The sequence below is a fragment of the Giraffa tippelskirchi genome, chromosome 7 (genome assembly GCF_054371585.1).
Source record: "Giraffa tippelskirchi isolate mGirTip1 chromosome 7, T2T-mGirTip1v1.2.pri, whole genome shotgun sequence".
NCBI lineage: Eukaryota > Metazoa > Chordata > Mammalia > Artiodactyla > Giraffidae > Giraffa > Giraffa tippelskirchi.
In genome coordinates this window covers 23,090,742-23,109,734 of record NC_137281.1, presented here as the reverse complement: position 1 = coordinate 23,109,734, position 18,993 = coordinate 23,090,742, and the positions used below count along the sequence as shown (strand labels likewise).

General features: G+C 37.6%; 1 protein-coding gene across 1 annotated transcript in view; it reads left to right on the top strand.

Moving 5' to 3' along the window:
- The window catches only part of PMFBP1 (polyamine modulated factor 1 binding protein 1), a 443,606-nt gene that overhangs the window by 214,912 nt on the left and 209,701 nt on the right, over positions 1 to 18,993 (top strand). Inside the window, exon 11 of the mRNA XM_081512569.1 lies at positions 17,984 to 18,142. The gene's annotated coding sequence lies outside the window, so the exon portion shown is untranslated. The remainder of the gene's footprint in view (positions 1 to 17,983; positions 18,143 to 18,993) is intronic.

Sequence of the window (18,993 nt, the reverse complement as noted above, 5' to 3'; positions counted from 1 at the left end):
TTCTGTTAGGTCCATACCATTTCTGTCCTTTATTGAGCCCATCTTTGCATGAAATGTTCCCTTGGTATCTCTAATTTTCTTGAAGAGCTCTCTAGTCTTTCCCATTCTATTGTTTTCCTCTATTTCTTTGCACTGATCACTGAGCCTGGGTTTCTTATCTCTCCTTGATGTTCTTTGGAACTCTGCATTCAAAAGGGTATATCTTTCCTTTTGTCCTTTGCTTTTTGCTTCTCTTCTTTTCACAGCTATTTGTAAGGCCTCCTCAGACAACCATTTTGCTTTTTTGAAGAACTAAAGAGCCTCTTGATGAAAGTGAAAGAGAGTGAAAAAGTTAGCTTAAAGCTCAATGTTCAGAAAACTAACATCATGGCATCTGGTCCCATCACTTCATGGGAAATAGATGGGGAAACAGTGGAAACAGTGTCAGACTTTATTTTTTTGGGCTCCAAAATCACTGCAGATGGTGATTGAAGCCATGAAATTAAAAGACGCTTACTCCTTGGAAGGAAGGTTATGACCAACCTAGATAGCATATTGAAAAGCAGAGACATTACTTTGCCAACAAAAGTCCATCTAGTCAAGGCTATGGTTTTTCCAGTGGTCACGTATGGATGTCAGAGTTGGACGGTGAAGAAAGCTGAGTGCCGAAGAATTGATGCTTTTGAACTGTGGTGTTGGAGAAGACTCTTGAGAGTCCCTTGGACTGCAAGGAGATCCAATCAATCCATCCTAAAGAAGATCAGTCCTGGGTGTTCATTGGAAGGACTGATGTTGAAGCTGAAACTCCAATACTTTGGCCACCTCATGCGAAGGGTTGGCTCATTGGAAAAGACCATAATGCTGGTTAGGATTGGGGGCAGGAGGAGAAGGGGATGACAGAGGATGAGATGGTTGGATGGCATCACTGACTCGATGGACATGGGTTTGGGTGGACTCCGGGAGTTGGTGATGGACAGAGAGGCCTGGCGTGCTGCAATTCATGGGGTCGCAAAGAGTTGGACACGACTGAGCGACTGAACTGAACTGAATCTTAGTGATGGTCTTGATCCCTGTCTCCTGTACAATGTCACGAGCCTCCATCCATAGTTCATCAGGCACTCTGTCTATCAGATCTAGTCCCTTAAATCTAATTCTCACTTCCACTGTATAACTGTATAGGATTTGATTTAGGTCATACCTGAATGGTCTAGTGGTTTTCCCTACTTTCTTCAATTTAAGTCTGAATTTGGCAATAAGAAGTTCATGATCTGAGCCACAGTCAGCTGCCAGTCTTGTTTTTACTGAGTGCATAGAGCTTTTCCATTTTTTGCTGCAAAGAATACAATCAATCTGATTTTGGTGTTGGCCATCTGGTTATGTCTGTGTGTAGAGTCTTCTCTTGTGTTGTTGGGAGAGGGTGTTTGCTATGACCAGTGTATTCTCTTGTCAAAACTCTATTAGCCTTTGACCTGCTTCATTCTGTACTCCAAGGCCAAATTTGCCACATACCATCGGTATGTGAATGGGCGTGATGTATACAACCTTTAGGGTGGGAATTTTAAGAAACCAGTTATGCCTTCTCTCTGCTGTCTTTTTCCTTCTACTAGTTGGAAAGAAAGAGAGAGGGTTGATGTGTGTTTCCCTGTTTTAGGGAGCAGTGGGAGAAAATCTTTCCCATTGTGCCCCTAGAAAACTTCCTCTTACATCTGGAAGACATGGCCATACCTAGCTCCAAGACTGTCTGGAAATGGTTATCTGACTATTTCAGTCTTGATAGTTGGAAGTAGGAAAGGGATAAGGGGATTAGAAATGGGTAGCCTATAAACAATGTCTCACATAATGGCCTAAACAGATAATGCAATACATTAGAAGAAGAAAAACCAGGTTGGATGAAGAAAATGAAAAAGTTAAAAAGCAGAAAATAATGAAGTAAGCAAAAAACCTGAAAAGACTACTTAGTTCTTTAAAATTCCAGCATAGTTGTACAATATCTGGCAATTCTGATCAAATAAAAAATAAAGGAGACACAAACCGCAGAAGATAGGTAAGATAAATATAGACATGGAAAAAATTTTTGAAGTGTGAGAGAAAGGTAGGTTTCAATTAATGCTAACAAATTTGAAATCTAAATTAAAAGGTTGATTTCTCTAGAAAAATATGTATAACAAAATGTATATAAGAAAAGATAAAATAGGGTAGTAGAAGAAATTTTTAAAGTAGTCAAAGATGCATCCCTTAAAAAAACCAGATCAAATGACATTATGGTTAACATATTAAAACCTAAACAGATAATTCTTAGGTTAAAAAAAAATTTCCAAAATATAAAAAGACGGAAAGCTTCCCCAGTAACTCTGGTTAGTATATGGTTAGCATAATCTCGATTATAAATCCAAACAAATAATATCAAATAATAAGAGAACAAGCCAATTTAATCTATGACTGTATCTTTAAACCCTAAATAAGTGAAACTCTACACTGCTTTAAAAGAAAACAATGTATTTCTAACAGGTATAAGATTTATGTTTTAATTAATTAAAATTTTATGCCTGGAATGCAAGGATAGTTTAACATTAATAAACCTATTAATTTAATACATTACATTATCAGATTAAAGTAAAAAATCACACAGTCATATCAAGAAGATGCCAAAGAATAGTTTAACAACTGTCCCTAATTAAAAGCAATTTAAACAATCCTTTGGCAAGCTGAGGAAGATAAAAGCAAACACCTTAATCCAATAAAGGTATATTTCAGAAGTCTATAATAAAAATTATAACTAAAAGTGTTTGGCAGAGATGGCTTCCTGTACCCTACTACCAGTTCTACTTTTCTTCCTTAGTAATATAACCTGAACTTTTAGCCAGGCTTATGGTTGCCTGGAATAAAAAACCACATTTCTCAGTTGCCCTGGCCACTAGGTATAGCCATGTGACTAGATTGGCTATGTTTAACCAATGGATATAAATAAAAATACTGTGAGCAACTGTCCTTGTCAACAGGATGAATTTCAAAAGCCTGCAGTATTAAGTTATAAAAGGCTATATATGTTTTGATACTAACTATGTAAATGTTAAAAAACACACCAGATAATAAATATAACTTATAGCTGCACATTAAAATCATAAAATATTTAAAATGTGCATAAAAGTGAAACATACCAACGTCAGAGTGAATGAGAATGAAAGAGTTGGTGCTTTATCTTTATTTAAAATATTTTATTTCCATAAGATTAATAAGAACAGAAGCAAAAAAGTCCTGAACCAAATATGGCAAGCAAACAGCTATTAAACTTGGGTCATATTAAATGACTTTGCTATTCAATTAAATTTGTATTATTTTATGTGCTTTTCTATGTGCGTAATTTTAAATTTTAGTTGTATAAAATAAAGATTTGAAACAAAAGAAAGTCAAAATAAAACAGCAGGGGTGGATATGGAAAGAGGAAGGAGAATTCCCAGCCCCATTGTTTTGTTCTTTCTCAGATTCCAGGATTATTGACCATACAGGAGCCCCAGGGCTTGGCCTAATTGCCTCCTCCCTGAGTAAATAAATGTCCCAAAGTAGTCTCTTTGATTTGTCATATCCCAGAGATTTTTCTGATGAGGGAATCAATTCAGATGCTCTATTGCTAGCAGAAGATTATTAAATGACTACAATCAGTGTAAAACTACCCTTATACTTCTATTTACTGCAAGGCTTGGGTTTTTTTCCTTCTGAATTTATCTAATAAAGTTAAATCAAGATATTAGAAAATAAAATGTAATACAAAATCCCTTCATAAACAGAAACACAAAGCAGAAAAAGCCTAAAAATAAACTTAACAAGAAATATGCAAAACTTGTGTGGAACAAAACTATAAAAATGTACTGAAAATCATGAAAGGAAATCTAAACAAATGAAAAGATCTACTCCCTAAATAAGAATACTCAGTAATTTACCAATGTTAATTCTCCTCAAGTTAACCTATACGTTTAAATAAAATCTCAGTAAAATCGACCTTGATAAGCTAACCCTCAGATTCATCTGAAATAGAATCTCCAGGAATATTTTTCAAAGGACAATGAGAAAAAGTGACCCATAAAAATATCTAAATAAACTATAAAACTTTAATACTTGAAACAGTGTGGTATTGACAGGTAAATAGAAAAACAAAACTGAGTGGACAGTCTGCTGCTGCTGCTGCTGCTGCTAAGTCGCTTCAGTCGTGTCCGACTCTGTGCGACCCCATAGACGGCAGCCCACCAGGCTCCCCCGTCCCTGGGATTCTCCAGACAAGAATACTGGAGTGGGTTGCCATTTCCTTCTCCAGTGCATGAAAGGGAAAAGTGAAAGTCAAGTCGCTCAGTGATGTCTGACTCTTAGCGACCCCATGGACTGCAGCCTACCAGGCTCCTCCGTCCATGGGATTTTCCAGGCAAGAGTACTGGAGTGGGGTGCCATTGCCTTCTCCGGTGGACAGTCTAGAAACAGATTAATATAGATGAGATTTTAATATAATAAATTTTGTATTTCAAATCAGAAAAGGAAAATACATATATCTTAACTGTGACATTCACAAATACAAATCCCAAATGGATTAAAGAGCTAAACTTAATAAACACCAAGTTTATAAAACCATCAGAAGAAAATATAGGAAACTATTTATTTTATGATAGAGAGGGTGTCCTTAAACTAAAAACAGTATCAAGAATTCATAAGTATAATGTAGAAGTTGGGTTTCATAAAAATTGAGACAAATTGTGAGAACATATTTGCAAAGATGTATAACTGAAAAAGGGTTAATAAATAATCAGAATATATAAAGAGATCCTAAAAATCAATAAGAAAAATCCAATTAAAAGTGAGAAAAAGATATAAAAAGACAAATGTAGAATAAGAACAAAAGCAGCCAACAGACATGTGAAAAGATTCTTTATCTCATTAATAATCAGACAGAATGCAATTTTTAAAAAGAATGAGATTTGCCAATAGGTTGGCCAGCGCTTTAAAGATGAATGTTTCTTGGTGTTAGTAAGAGCCTGAGAAGATGGATACTCTTGTACATTGATTACCTCTCTCTTCTACTTTCCCCCTTGCTAACTCCAGTCCTGCTGTACTGCCTCCTTCTTTTCTTAGTACACACTAATTTTCTGTCCTCTTCAGTTACTTTTACTCACTATTCCCTCTGCCTTGATCCTTTTCCCTCAGATATATTAATGCGTGTGACTTGCTCCATTTCTTCAGTCAGTCACTCAGTCATGTCTGACTCTTTTCAACCCCATGGACTGCAGCACACCAGGCTTCCCTGTCCATCACCAACTGCTGGAACTTGCTCAAACTCACGTCCATTGAGTCAATGATGCCATCCAACCATCTTATCCTCTGTCGTCCCATTCTCCTGCCTTCAATCTTTCCCAGCATCAAGGTCTTATCCAATGAGTCAGCTTTTTGTATCAGGTGGCCAAAGTATTGGAGCTTCAGCTTCAGCATCAGTCCTTCCAATTCTGAAGCTCCAGTTCTTAGTTCAAGTTTTTCTCAGAGATTACCTTTTTTTTTTAGCCAGGTAAATATGTGACTTTCCTTTCACTCCTAAAACCTTTTAGTTCAGTTCAGTTCAGTCGCTCAGTCGTGTCTTACTCTTTGCGACCCCATGAACCACAGCATGCCAGGCCTTCCTGTCCATCACCAACTCCCAGAGTTTACCCAAACTCATGTCCATTGAGTTGGTGATGCCATCCAACCCTCTCATCCTCTGTTGTCCCCTTCTCCTCCTGCCTTCAATCTTTCCCAACATCAGGGTCTTTTCAAATGAGTCAGTTCTTCATATCAGGTGGCCAAAATATTGGAGTTTCAGCTTCAACATCAGTCCTTCCAATGAACACCCAGGACTGATTTCCTTTATGGACTGGTTGGATCTCCCTGCAGTCCAAGGGACTCTCAAGAGTCTTTTCCAACACCACAGTTCAAAAGCATCAATTCTTCCACGCTCAGCTTTCTTTATAGTCCAACTCTCACATCCATACATGACTACTGGAAAAACCATAGCCTTGACTAGATGATGGACCTTAGTTGACAAAGTAATGTCTCTGATTTTTAATATGTTGTCTAGGTTGGTCATAACTTTCCTTCCAAGGAGTAAGCGTCTTTTAATTTCATGGCTTCAATCACCATCTGCAGTGATTTTGGAGCCCCCCAAAAATAAAGTCAGCCACTGTTTCCACTGTTTCCCCATCTATTTGCCATGAAGTGATGGGACTGAATGCCTTTAGACCTGCTTTTTTCCCCCCCACATGTTAAATAGGTAGTGGGTAGGTAGGTAAGTAACTAGGTAGACATACAGGTAAGTAGGTAGGTAGTAAGTAGCCACTGTGTAAATCTTTTTTGAATGACTGAAAAAATACTGCCACTGGAGAAAGTATAAATTGGTACAAATTTTCGGAATATTTTGCATTTAATTAGATACTAAAACAAATAAAATGTGGGTACTCTTTAACCTAGGAATTCCACTTCTACATATCTGTTCTTAATAAATACATCTGTGCACAAAGAAATACGCACAAAGATAAACAAGTATGTTCAGCACAACTCTTTTTAATAATAAAAAAGAAATAACACAAGTAGCCACCAATTGGAAACAGGTTAAATAAGATGTTAGATATTTATGCAACATAATACTATGCAGCTGTTATAAAGAACAAGATGGGTCTGTATTGTACCCATATGTAAAGATATTCCAGTGTTTTGGTGTTGTGTGGAAAACAAATCACAGAAAAATAGCTACAATATAATCTTATTTGTGGAAAAAATAATCCAGTATGTGTGGATATATAAAGATATAGATAAACACATGCATACATATGAACATATAAATGCAAATTTAAGATATAAAGGATGCACACCAAGTTGTTAATAGTTTATTAGCTTCTCTCTGTGGAGAAGAGGAGCTTGGGCATAGGAGAGCTGATACAGGAGTATATCCTGTGTATTTCCATATTGTTTTAGTCTTTCACAATGAGAATATATTCATGTATCACATTTTTTTTTTTTTATAAATTTATTTATTTTACTTGGGGGCTAATTACTTTACAATATTGTAATAGTTTTTGCCATACATTGACAAGAATCAGCCATGGGTTTACATGTGTTCCCCTTCCCGAACCCCCCACCCACCTCCCTCCCCCTCCCATCCCTCTGGATCATCCCACTGCCCCGGCCCCGAGCCCTTGTCACATGCATCGAACATGGAATGGTGCTCTGTTTCACATATGACAATACACATGTCTCAATGCCATTCTCCCAGAACATCCCACCCTCACCTTCTCCCTCAGAGTCCATAAAATTGTTCCATGCATCTGTGTCTCTCATTCTGTCCCGCATATAGGGTTATCGTTACCATCTTTCAGATTCCATATATATGCATTAGTATACTGTATTGTTGTTTTTCTTTCTGGCTTACTTCACTCTGTATAATGGGCTCCAGTTTCATCCATCTCAGTAGAACCGGTTCAAATGTATTTTTTTTAATGGCTGAGTAATATTCCATTGTGTATATGTACCACAGCTTCCTTATCCATTCGTCTGCTGATGGACATCTAGGTTGCTTCCATGTCCTGGCTATTGTAAACAGTGCTGCGATGAACATTGGGGTACACGCGTCTCTTTCAATTCTGGTTTCCTCGGTGTATATGCCCAGCAGTGGGATTGCTGGGTCATATGGCAGTTCTATTCCCAGTTTTTTAAGGAATCTCCACACTGTTCTCCATAGTGGCTGTACTAGTTTGCATTCCCACCAACAGTGTAAGAGGGTTCCCTTTTCTCCACACCCTCTCCAGCATTTATTGCTTGTAGACTTTTGGATAGCAGCCATTCTGACTGGTGTGAAATGATACCTCATTGTGGTTTTGATTTGCATTTCTCTAATAATGAGTGATGTTGAGCATCTTTTCATGTGTTTGTTAGCCATCTTTATGTCTTCTTTGGAGAAATGTCTGTTTAGTTCTTTGGCCCATTTTTTGATTGGGTCATTTATTTTTCGGGAATTCAGCTGCAGAAGTTGCTTGTATATTTTTGAGATTAATTGTTTGTCTGTTGCTTCATTTGCTATTATTTTCTCCCATTCTGAAGGCTGTCTTTTCACCTTGTTTATAGTTTCCTTTGTTGTGCAAAAGCTTTTAATTTTAATTAGGTCCCATTTGTTTATTTTTGCTTTTATTTCCAATATTCTGGGAGGTGGGTCATGGAGGATCCTGCTGTGATTTATGTCGGAGAGTGTTTTGCCTATGTTTTCCTCTAGGAGTTTTATTGTTTCTGGTCTTACGTTTAGATCTTTAATCCATTTTGAGTTTATTTTTGTGTACGGTGTTAGGAAGTGTTCTAGTTTCATTCTTTTACAAGTGGTTGACCAGTTTTCCCAGCACCACTTGTTAAAGAGGTTGTCTTTTCTCCATTGTATATTCTTGCCTCCTTTGTCGAAGATAAGGTGTCCATATGGGCTTTCTATTTTGTTCCATTGATCTATATTTCTATCTTTGTGCCAGTACCATACTGTCTTGATGACTGTGGCTTTGTAGTAGAGTCTGAAGTCAGGCAGGTTGATTCCTCCAGTTCCATTCTTCTTCCTCAAGATTGCTTTGGCTATTCGAGGTTTCTTATATTTCCATACAAATTGTGAGATGATTTGTTCTAGTTCTGTGAAAAATACCATTGGTAGCTTGATAGGGATTGCATTGAATCTGTAGATTGCTTTGGGTAGAATACTCATTTTCACTATATTAATTCTTCCAATCCATGAACACGGTATATTTCTCCATCTGTTTGTGTCCTCTTTGATTTCTTTCATCAGTGTTTTATAGTTTTCTATATATAAGTCTTTTGTTTCTTTAGGTAGATATATTCCTAAGTATTTTATTCTTTTTGATGCAATGGTGAATGGTATTGTTTCCTTAATTTCTCTTTCTGTTTTCTCATTATTGGAGTATAGGAATGCAAGGGATTTCTGTGTGTTAATTTTATATCCTGCAACTTTACTATATTCATTGATCAACTCTAGTAATTTTCTAGTAGAGTCTTTAGGGTTTTCTATGTAATGTATCACATTTTTAATTAAAAAATAGAATGTCTTCAAGGTTACCCTCTTTCAATGTCAGTCTCACTCATTTGTATCCTGAAGTGCTCTCTTGGGTGGCAGTGAATGAGATGAAGTAATGGCCAGTGTGCTGGGAATTGCGTTCAGAAGCGCATTGTGCTAGGGAACATTAGTCAGCCACGGGTGCCCCCACAGAAAAAAAGGTTGAGAACTGTGTTCCTGCCCCATTGTTTCATTTCCTCCAGCAGCATCTAGAAACAAAAGAAGCTTCATTTTTCCTTTACTGTGGTCACGTGTCAAAAGTGCAGGAGAAGGATTTTTTTTTTTTTTTTTGTAGTTTGGACATATTTCATACCTGCAGAATAGTTCTTTGTGCTATATTCTGAGTGATTTTAAATAAATAAATGCTTCCCTGCTAACATCAAATACAGTGAAATAAATTGCAAGGTTCAGGGTGCATAAATGAGTATGCTGGCTGTCCCTCCTTTTAACTCTCATGTGAGGATTAGAAAATACAATATATAATACTCTGACTCACCTTTGCAGGAATTTTTAAATATTTATTTATGTGTGTTCATTCTTAGTCATTTTATTGTTTCTTTCCAATTTATACACAAGCTTGTATGTGCTAACACATGAGAACACATACGCACACTCACGCATGCACACACACTCACACAGCCAGAACTGCCTGTCTGAATCCCAGGCTTTTTTCTGGATAAGCGTTGCTTGACCTTGTGTCTTTTCACCATCAACATCCTTTAATGACTACCTGGGGTTACAACTCACTGACCCATGGGCCAGTGACAACCTTGTGGGGCAGCTCTGTTTAAATCAGATCCCCTTCTCTTCCTCCTTTTCTCCTTGGTTTGACAGGCTAGAACTGAGTTGATAGGGTATGAGAAGGAGGAAGGTGATTTCCATAGAGGTGTATTAATAATGATAGAAATAACCAAAATAATGATAATAATGACTAATATTATGGAGGACTTGCTATTTGCTAAGCACTATTCTAAGCACTTTACAGGTCTCATTTCATCTTCATAATAACCTACAATCCAGATATTATCATTGTTATTACTAAGGCCATTTTATAAATGAGGAAAATAAGGTATAGAGAGATTAAGTAACTTGCTCGAAGGTCACACAGCTAGTAAGTGACCTATATCTGTATCTCCACACATAGCGGATTATTTCTCCTTAATAAGATTATATTTTAGATATTTTTCCTTGACTTGCTTTTTTCCAAATGAGATAGCTTTCCATATGTGTACATACAAACACATTCTGTTCTTCATAACAGCTTCACTGTATTATTAACACATTGCATAAATATACTGTATTATATTTAGCTTCTGGCTACATCCCTCCACTACCATCTCCCTGATGAAACCTGGAGTGTATCTTTCCATGACTTTTTCCTTATTTATGCTAACAAAGAGGTATAACCGGGGCTTCCCCAGTAGCTCAGCAGTAAAGAATCTGCCTGCAGTGAGGGAGACATAAGCGATATGGGTTCGATCCTTGGGTCAGGAATATTCCCTGGAGGAAGGCATGGCAACCCACTCCAGTATTCTTGCCTGGAGAATCCCACGGACAGAGGAGCCTGGCAGGATGCTGTCCATAGGGTCATGAAGAGTTGGACATGACTTAGCATGCACAAAGAGGTATACACATATACACATAGGCTTCTTACTTGTTTGTGTATGACTTCCCTTCCCTGTATGGTTTTGAGCTAAGATTGGCCACATAGAAATTTTCATGAGATGTGAAAGTCTAAAAATATAACAACAAGAATGATTAGATTGAGAATGTTGGTATAGGATCAGATACTGTAGCAGTTTGTATACATTCTTTATGGATCTGGTCTCTCATTTTATTGACATGAGATAGCAACTGAGCCCACAGAGTCTCCGCCTCTCATAGGATCTCCTCCTTAAACTTCTCCTGCTCTTAGGTCACCTGTATGCTCCACTCTACAACTGAGGTCACCCAGCAGGTCACCAACATCATCAAAGTTGAAGGTTTGAAGGAAGTGAATGAGCCATTTGATTTTCAGTTCATCTTCCTGGGTTCCAGTTTATCCTTGGAATGGCAGACCACTTCATGCACATCTTTCCCTTCCAACTTCATGCACATCGTTCCCTTCCCTTCCCTATCCTGAAGACTTCAGGTCCAATGCTGGGCACAGAAGCAAGTCATATATAAACTGTATAACTATCTTCAACATTGACCTTCTGTGCATGCTCAGTTGCTTCAGTTGTGTCCGACTCTTTGAAAGTCGCCCACCGTGGACTGTCGCCCCACCCCTGGACTATCGCCATGGACTGTCACTCACCAGACTCCTTTGTACATGAGGATTCTCCAGGCAAGAATACTGGAGTGGATTGCCATGCCTTCCTCCAAGGGATCTTCCCAACCCAGGGATCAAATCCATGTCTCCTGCATTGCGGGAGGTTTCTTTCATGCAGAGCCACCTGGGAAGCCCCAACATTGACCTTGCATGAGGTCAAATCCCTATGATAAATTCCTTATTCTACAATACGGGTCCTCAACCTTAAGGATCTAATTCCTGAGGATGATCTGAGGTGGAGCTGATGTAATAATAGAAATGAAGTGCTCAATAAATGTAATGTGCTTGAATCATCCCAAAGCCATCCCCCCCTCCACCATTCTGTGGAAAAAATTGTCTTCCATGAAACTGGTCCCTGGTGCTGAAAAGGTGGGGGACCACTGTTCTGTATAACACCTAGAAGTTTTCCTTCTCTGATCCAACCTTGATTAATACAGTGTGTATGTTTGTTTTTATCTGTTAATAAAAAGAATCAAATTATATCTGTTGATCTTTAACTTGCTTTCTTCACTGATAGACCATAGAGATTCTAACACGTTGTTACATCTCTCCCCAACTCCCATATATTTCTCCATATATTCACACGACCATACTAAAATATTATATTTTTATTCTGAGAATCTGATTCTAGAAATAAGATTCTAGAATATGACTCTGGAAATCAAGCAGTTTGCTTGATGATTTATTTTTCTCTTTTGTCTCTTTCTTATCATTCATTCCTGCCTTAAGTCCCATATCCATCCTCTAGACAACTTGCATAACAACTGTATGTATCTTGCTGAATTTTTCTTTGTGCTCTTATTTCTGGATTTTCTATTCTGTCAACTTATCTATCTGTTCTCATGCTGATACGATATTGACTGATTACAAAAGCTGTGCAATATGTTCTTATATATAGTAAAGAACCCCACATACATACACTGTTCTTTTTTTTTTTTTTTTTTTTTATAAATTTATTTATTTTAGTTGGGGGCCAATCACTTCACAACATTGCAATAGTTTTTGCCATACATTGACATGAATCAGCCATGGGTTTACATGTGCATACACTGTTCTTTTGCATCTGTGTCTGTGCTTAGTTGCTCAGTCATGTCCAAATCTTTGTGATCCCCAGCACTGTAGCCCTCCTGGCTCCTCTGTCCATGGGGATTCTCCAGGCAAAAATACTGGAGTGGGTTATCATGCCCTCCTCCAGGGGATCTTCCCAACCCAGGGATCGAACCCAGGTCTCCCGTGTTGCAGGCAGATTCTTTACTGTCTGAGCACCAGGGAAGCCCCTTTCTCAATTATTCTAGGGTATTTATTCTTACATATGAATTTAAAAATAACAGGAGCTATTTTTTAAGATTCTGCTAGGATCCTAATTGGAAATATACTTTATATTTAGTTTAGGAGAATCACCACTTTATTACCTATGTTTCCTACTCAAGAACATGAAATGTTTTTCCAGGTGCTAAAATCTTGCTTCATATCCTTCAATAAGATGTTATAGTCTTCATATAATGCTGTGCCTTTCTAGTAATTTTATTCCTAGTTATTTTTTTTTCAGTTTTGTGAACAAAATGCTATTACTTTTCTGTTTTTATCCCTAAGTCTATAATGCTAAAACACAGAAAACATTTTTAGCATTTATCTTTTATTCAGCCCCCTTAACAGATTATTTTATTAATTCCATCAGTCAGAATTTAGTCAGAGAAGCAGAAAAACTAGTATCATGAAAAGGACTTTAATTATAGGAACAAGACCTTAAGTAATTGTGGGAGATGTTAAGAAATAAAGGTCCAAAAAAAGGAAGTTGGAGAATCAGAGAAAATTCACTACACAGCCTTGTTAAAGGCTGTGTTAATGGAAATCTGGAAAGCTGGACACATCCAGGTGTCAGAGAGGGAACGTGAAAGCAAGGTGGCAGAGAAGTTTCTGGAGAGCTGCACCTCTTCCTGGCACCCAATTCCGAAGTCTTCAATTCAGAATCTGTTGGAGGGCCTGGGGCTACTTTTGGTCAGTGGGTCTAGCAGCCTGGAGGTAGAGTTGAACACAGAGTAGAGGAAACAATGAGAAACCGGAAATCACTGGGCACCTCTGCATCTGTCCTTCATCATATCTGACTCAAAAGAACCTCAGAAATAGTGGATGCTACTCCACTTCCGCATTCCAAGTCTCATGTGACTTTTGATTCTGGCCAACTCTGGCACAGAACCACAAAGTGAAACGTTTCTGAAAAACATAGTCCCCTTTATAATCTCATTAATATTAGAACAATCCAGCATACCACTTGGTGGTTCCAAAGCCTATGCATATTACTTACTTTTCTGGCTCCTTGCAGTCACTAGAACCTCCAAGGCAATGTTAAAATAAGAATTTCTATCAAAGGGCCTTCCTAAATAGCTCCTAGTTTTACTTTAAATTGTTTTGGAGTTTTTGTTATTTTAGAATAACATTTTCTTTTGGTTTTTGTAAAATCAACTTTATCATACTGAAGTAGATTCTTCCTGCATATTACTTACTAGGGCTGACTTTTGAATTGTATTAAAAGTCTTTCAACATCTACATATTGATAAAGTAATTTTGCTTTGCCTTTTTGATTTGGTGACATAATGAATTATGTTGATAGTTTTTCTGACATTAAAATACTTTTATTCCTGAGGAATTTATAGGTGACAATCAGGGTAGGCAAAGAGGAAGAGATTCAGTTCTCATCCTCATGACAGCTTTCTCTCTGGTTGATCTCAGAGTTCTGAGATAAATTACTCAGTGCACAACTGATATACCATCTCCCATGTTTTTCTCTTCAGAATGTTTGCTATTTTATTACATACTCATTAATGGAAAGGACTACCTGTTATGATGTTTTCATATATTAATAACATTTAATTAGTCATTCATTTGGTGCTGAGAAGATAGAGGAAGTTATTCAATACAAAATGCTTTTCTAACTATTTTCTTTGGTTTCAGTAGGAAATAAGCACTATTTACTGGCCATCCCCTCAATATAATTGACATGTATACACTGTTAAAAACATAACTCTGATTCCATAAAGACCTCACTACGAATCCAAGTTTTTTCATACATATTTATCACAGTGATTTCAGTAAATTTGTATTAAGTTCATTCCTTAAGCCTGATGTTATCATTCAATAAAAAATCCAAACTACTTCACATGTCCTCGAAACATGTAGGTTTCCTACTTAAACTACTTAAGAAAAGCAGGGATCTTAGTACATTTATAATGTGTACAGTCTGTTTGATATGAGGGGAAAGGAATAGCTTGCCTTAGTTCTTCTTTCTTGCCTTTGTATAAGGAACAAGTAGATACAGGCTCCTGGGGCAAAAGCCAGGTTCATGTTGGAAAGGCTCAGAAACGGAGCAAGGACTTTTAGGGGTCAAATAAATCCATAAAGGCAAATTGGTCTGCACCTGCCTCAAGCTGTGCTGTTAATATTAGTAGACAGGATGCTATAGAAATGAGGAAGGAGAAAACTATAAAAAGTGATATTTAAATTGCTGTGAAGCTTGAATTTGAGTTCTTTTCCATTATTCCAAAATCACTACTAATATGAGGGAAGCAGAGAGACCGAAGCCAATGAAAAGCCATAGGAAGCTGCAGAACACATGAAAATCCCAGCTGGCGAATAAAATCTCTCACACTGACAAACCAGTGTGAGTGAAAAATCTTTTAAACATGCATCAGCTGCAGGGGCTGGATGTTGAGAAATACAAGATTAAGATGATGCTAGGGAAAACTGAGGGTCATTCATGCTTACCCCTCTAAGAAAACCCTGCCTATGCAGGGTATTAAGTCACACACCATTAGGGTGAAAAGGCCAGCTCAGCTGCTCCACGTCTTTCCTATAATGTATATATCAAAAAACACAGCAGAGATGTTACGGCTCTCTTTCTTTCTCCATTTTATTCTCCACTACTTCCTTGCTGTATCACTCATTCATCCTCTCTCCAAAAGTTGTATTCTCTTCTTTCACAGTAGTCCTTGATAGACAGAAAGACTGTCAGAAATACAGCTTGAACAATCATATTTCTACAGTACAACTGGTTTCCCTTTCCTTGAGGATAATAAGGAACTTTTCAGGAACAAAACTGCCTGATCTCCATTCCCTGGAGAGGAGTGTTTTAACATTCGTTTACAGGATAGCTTAAGTAACTTCAATTCACAAAAGAGAAGACCAAACCAAAACACAAAAGAAACTCGACAAATAGTTTTCACATAAAAACAGCTTGGGGCTTCCTTGGTGGCTCAGTGGTGAAGAGTCTGCCTGTCAATGCAGGAGACACAGGTTCAATCCCTCATCCAGGAGGATCCCACTTGCCATGGAGGAGCTGGGCCCTTGCGCCACAACTACTAAGCCTGTGCTCTAAAGCCCAGGAGCCACAACTACTGAAGCCTGTGTTCTGCAAGAAAAGCCACCATAATGAGAAGCCTGTGCACAACAACAAAAGGCCCTGCTCACTGCAGCTAGAGAAAGCCTGTGAGCAGCAATGAAGACCCACCAAAGCCATAAGAGTTAAAATATTAAAATATACAAAGCAACATGAAGGAAAATAATTTTGAAATAAGAATTATGAAACCAGGAAAACAAAAATTAACATGAGTAAGAAAAATAAAGTCCTTTTTGCAGATGATAAAGACAGAGTTTATTATCCAAAGACCTTCTAGGAGATAGTTACTCAAGGACATACAACAGTAAAACAAAATGAATATGAGAATGAGGAAGACATGAAATGCAAGAGACTTGTGAGCAAAAATTATTCAATCCCAACCATAAGTGTAATTAATTTTGTTCACAGGAAATTAACAAATCTTTTATCAGAGTGGGAAGTTTTCTTAACACTTCTCTCAGAAATCTATAGCTAACATAGTCAGAAACAAATGAAAGCACAGAGGTTTGAATCAATTTGACCCCAAAAGAATTGTTGAGATGACAGCTTTGTGGCAACTAGCCCAAATTGGAGCAAAAAGGCCAGAGGGCTCCAGAAGGGATACCTCCACAAAAAAGGAACAAATTGGTCAACTGACATATTTGATCCATTTGGGAGGAAAATTACAACTCTGTCCAAGTTTGAGAGACTAAGTCATTGAAAAGTAAGCAGATGAAAAAAATCATATAATTAGTGACTCTAGGAAAAACAAAAAGTTGTAGAGGCAAGAAAATATACTCATCATAAGCTACATAACTTGGCTGTGAAGAATACTCTCATAGTTGTAAAAATGTAAGCAATAAATGAATGATTTCATAAGAAAATGTTTTAGAACCATATTGGGAAGATGGGTGGGGAAGGGTGTATGTGCACACGGACATGTAGGGGGAGTGCAAGAGGAAAATCCTGAATCTCCACTCGACAAAGTCAGGAAGTCAGGACACCTATAATAGAAGAACCTCCACTCGACAAAGTCAGGATGCCTATAGTAGAAAAAATCCTGAACCTCCACTCTACAAAGTCAGGACGCCTATAATAGAAGAACCTCCACTTGACAAAGTCAGGACGCCTATAATAGAAAAAAATCCTGAACCTCCACTCGACAAAGTCAGGACACCTATAATAGAAGAACCTCCACTCTACAAAGTCAGGACGCCTATAATAGAAGAACCTCCATTCTACAAATTCAGGATGCCTATAATAGAAAAAAAGGACTCAGCATGCGCAAGTGTAGTGAGAAGTACCAACCCATAAAGCACCAAACTTTATGTAACTCGACATGCCCATGATATTTTTCTGTTATGCCAAATATTTTTTAAATGTCTTCTTGGTGTAAATTTAAATATTACATAAATTGTCAGTGAACTGCTAATGCCAGTTAATATATTTTGATTGTCATTTTAATTTCTCTAAGTCTCAGTTTCTTGTAAAATGAGAATAACAATTTTACCTTTCTCATAAGATCATTGAAAGGATGAAATAAGATGATGCATATGCTGCTATTACTCTGCCTGGCATTCAGAAAGGGCTTAATGAACATTTCCTATTATTATTTAATAATAATAATATAGTATTAATATTGGGCTTCCCTGATGGTTCAGATGGTAAAGAATCTGCCTTCAATGCAGAAGACCCAGGGTCAATTCTTGGGTCAGAAAAATCCCCTAGAGGAGGTCATGGCTACCCACTCTAGGATTCTGGCCTGGAGAAGGCCATGGGCAGAGGAGCCTGGCGAGCTACAGTCCATGAGATTGCAAAGAGTAGTACACAACTGAGCAACTAACGCACTTTCACTTTTTCAGCATTAATATCATTTCATTGTTTTCAATGTAAAGTATATTTTTATATTTCCAAGAAACAAAAATGATTTATTGAATGTATGTCAAGTTACTTTGGACCATGTCTTCAGTTGTTTGTTGACTTCATTGGCAGTTATTAATATTGAGTAATATAATTGATCATTATGGGTGATGTTGACACAAAACCAGTAACTTGAAGTGTTTTTGATGGTCGGTATTGATCTAATCATGTGAAACAACACTGATAATAACCTGTCATCCATGAATCCTGGATGGATATTTTAACCTGTACTTAATTAGGAACAAATAATTTCTGCTTCCCTTTTGTGTATGGCATTCTTTTCTGTGTTTTTTAGAATCTATAAGAGAGGCAAAGATTTTGAAGTCTATCGTAGACATTCACAATGGCATCTTCCTAAAGGATTTGGAGGCTCTTTATCAACCAAAGAAAAGCACCAGGGAGAGTCAGGAAGCGATTCCAGACAGGTGCTACTTCTTACTCAAAATGTGGCAAGGTAAGGTGATTATATACATTCAGATCTGTTTATAACATTTAATCCTGATAACCCTGTAAGGCAAGGCTTGTTAGGCCCAATAAATGGCAGAAATTTGGGTCAAATGCAGGTTTAAAGTTGATACTCTTTCTGCAATACATAGTCCCTCTCATAACAAGTATACCAATAAGTGCCTCCTGGAGGGTGTGGTTGCTGTATGACCTATTCTATTAGGCCTGTCAGATTTTCAACTACATGCATTTTATTTCTCACCAAAATAAACATGATTTACAGAGAACTGAGACTAAGTAATTTTGCTCAGTTACTCTGTATCAGGAGTCAGCAAACTTTCTAGAATGGGACAGATGGTCAATTGTTAAACTTGGGGACCAAACACTCTCTACTGCAACCACTGGCAGCCATATATAATATGTAAATGACTGGGTGGAGATAGCTACATTCCATAAAACTTCACTTACAAAAACTGACAGTAAGCCATACTTGGCATCCAGGCTGTAGTTTGGTCAATCCTTGCTCTATACCCGTCCGTCAAAATTCTCCAAGCAAGTCTTCAACAGTACGTGAACCAAGAGCTTCTAGATGTTCAAGCTGGATTTAGAAAAGGCAGAAGAACCTAAGAGATCACATTGCCAACATCCTCTGGATCATAGAAAAAGCAAGAGAGTTCCAGAAAAACATCTACTTCTGCTTTTTATTAACTATGCCAAAGCCTTAGACTGTGTGGATCACAACAAACTGTGGAAAATTCAGAAAGAGATGGGAATACCAGACCACCTGACTTGCCTTCTGAGAAATCTCTATGCAGGTCAAGAAACAACAGTTATAACTGGACATGGAACAATGGACTAGTT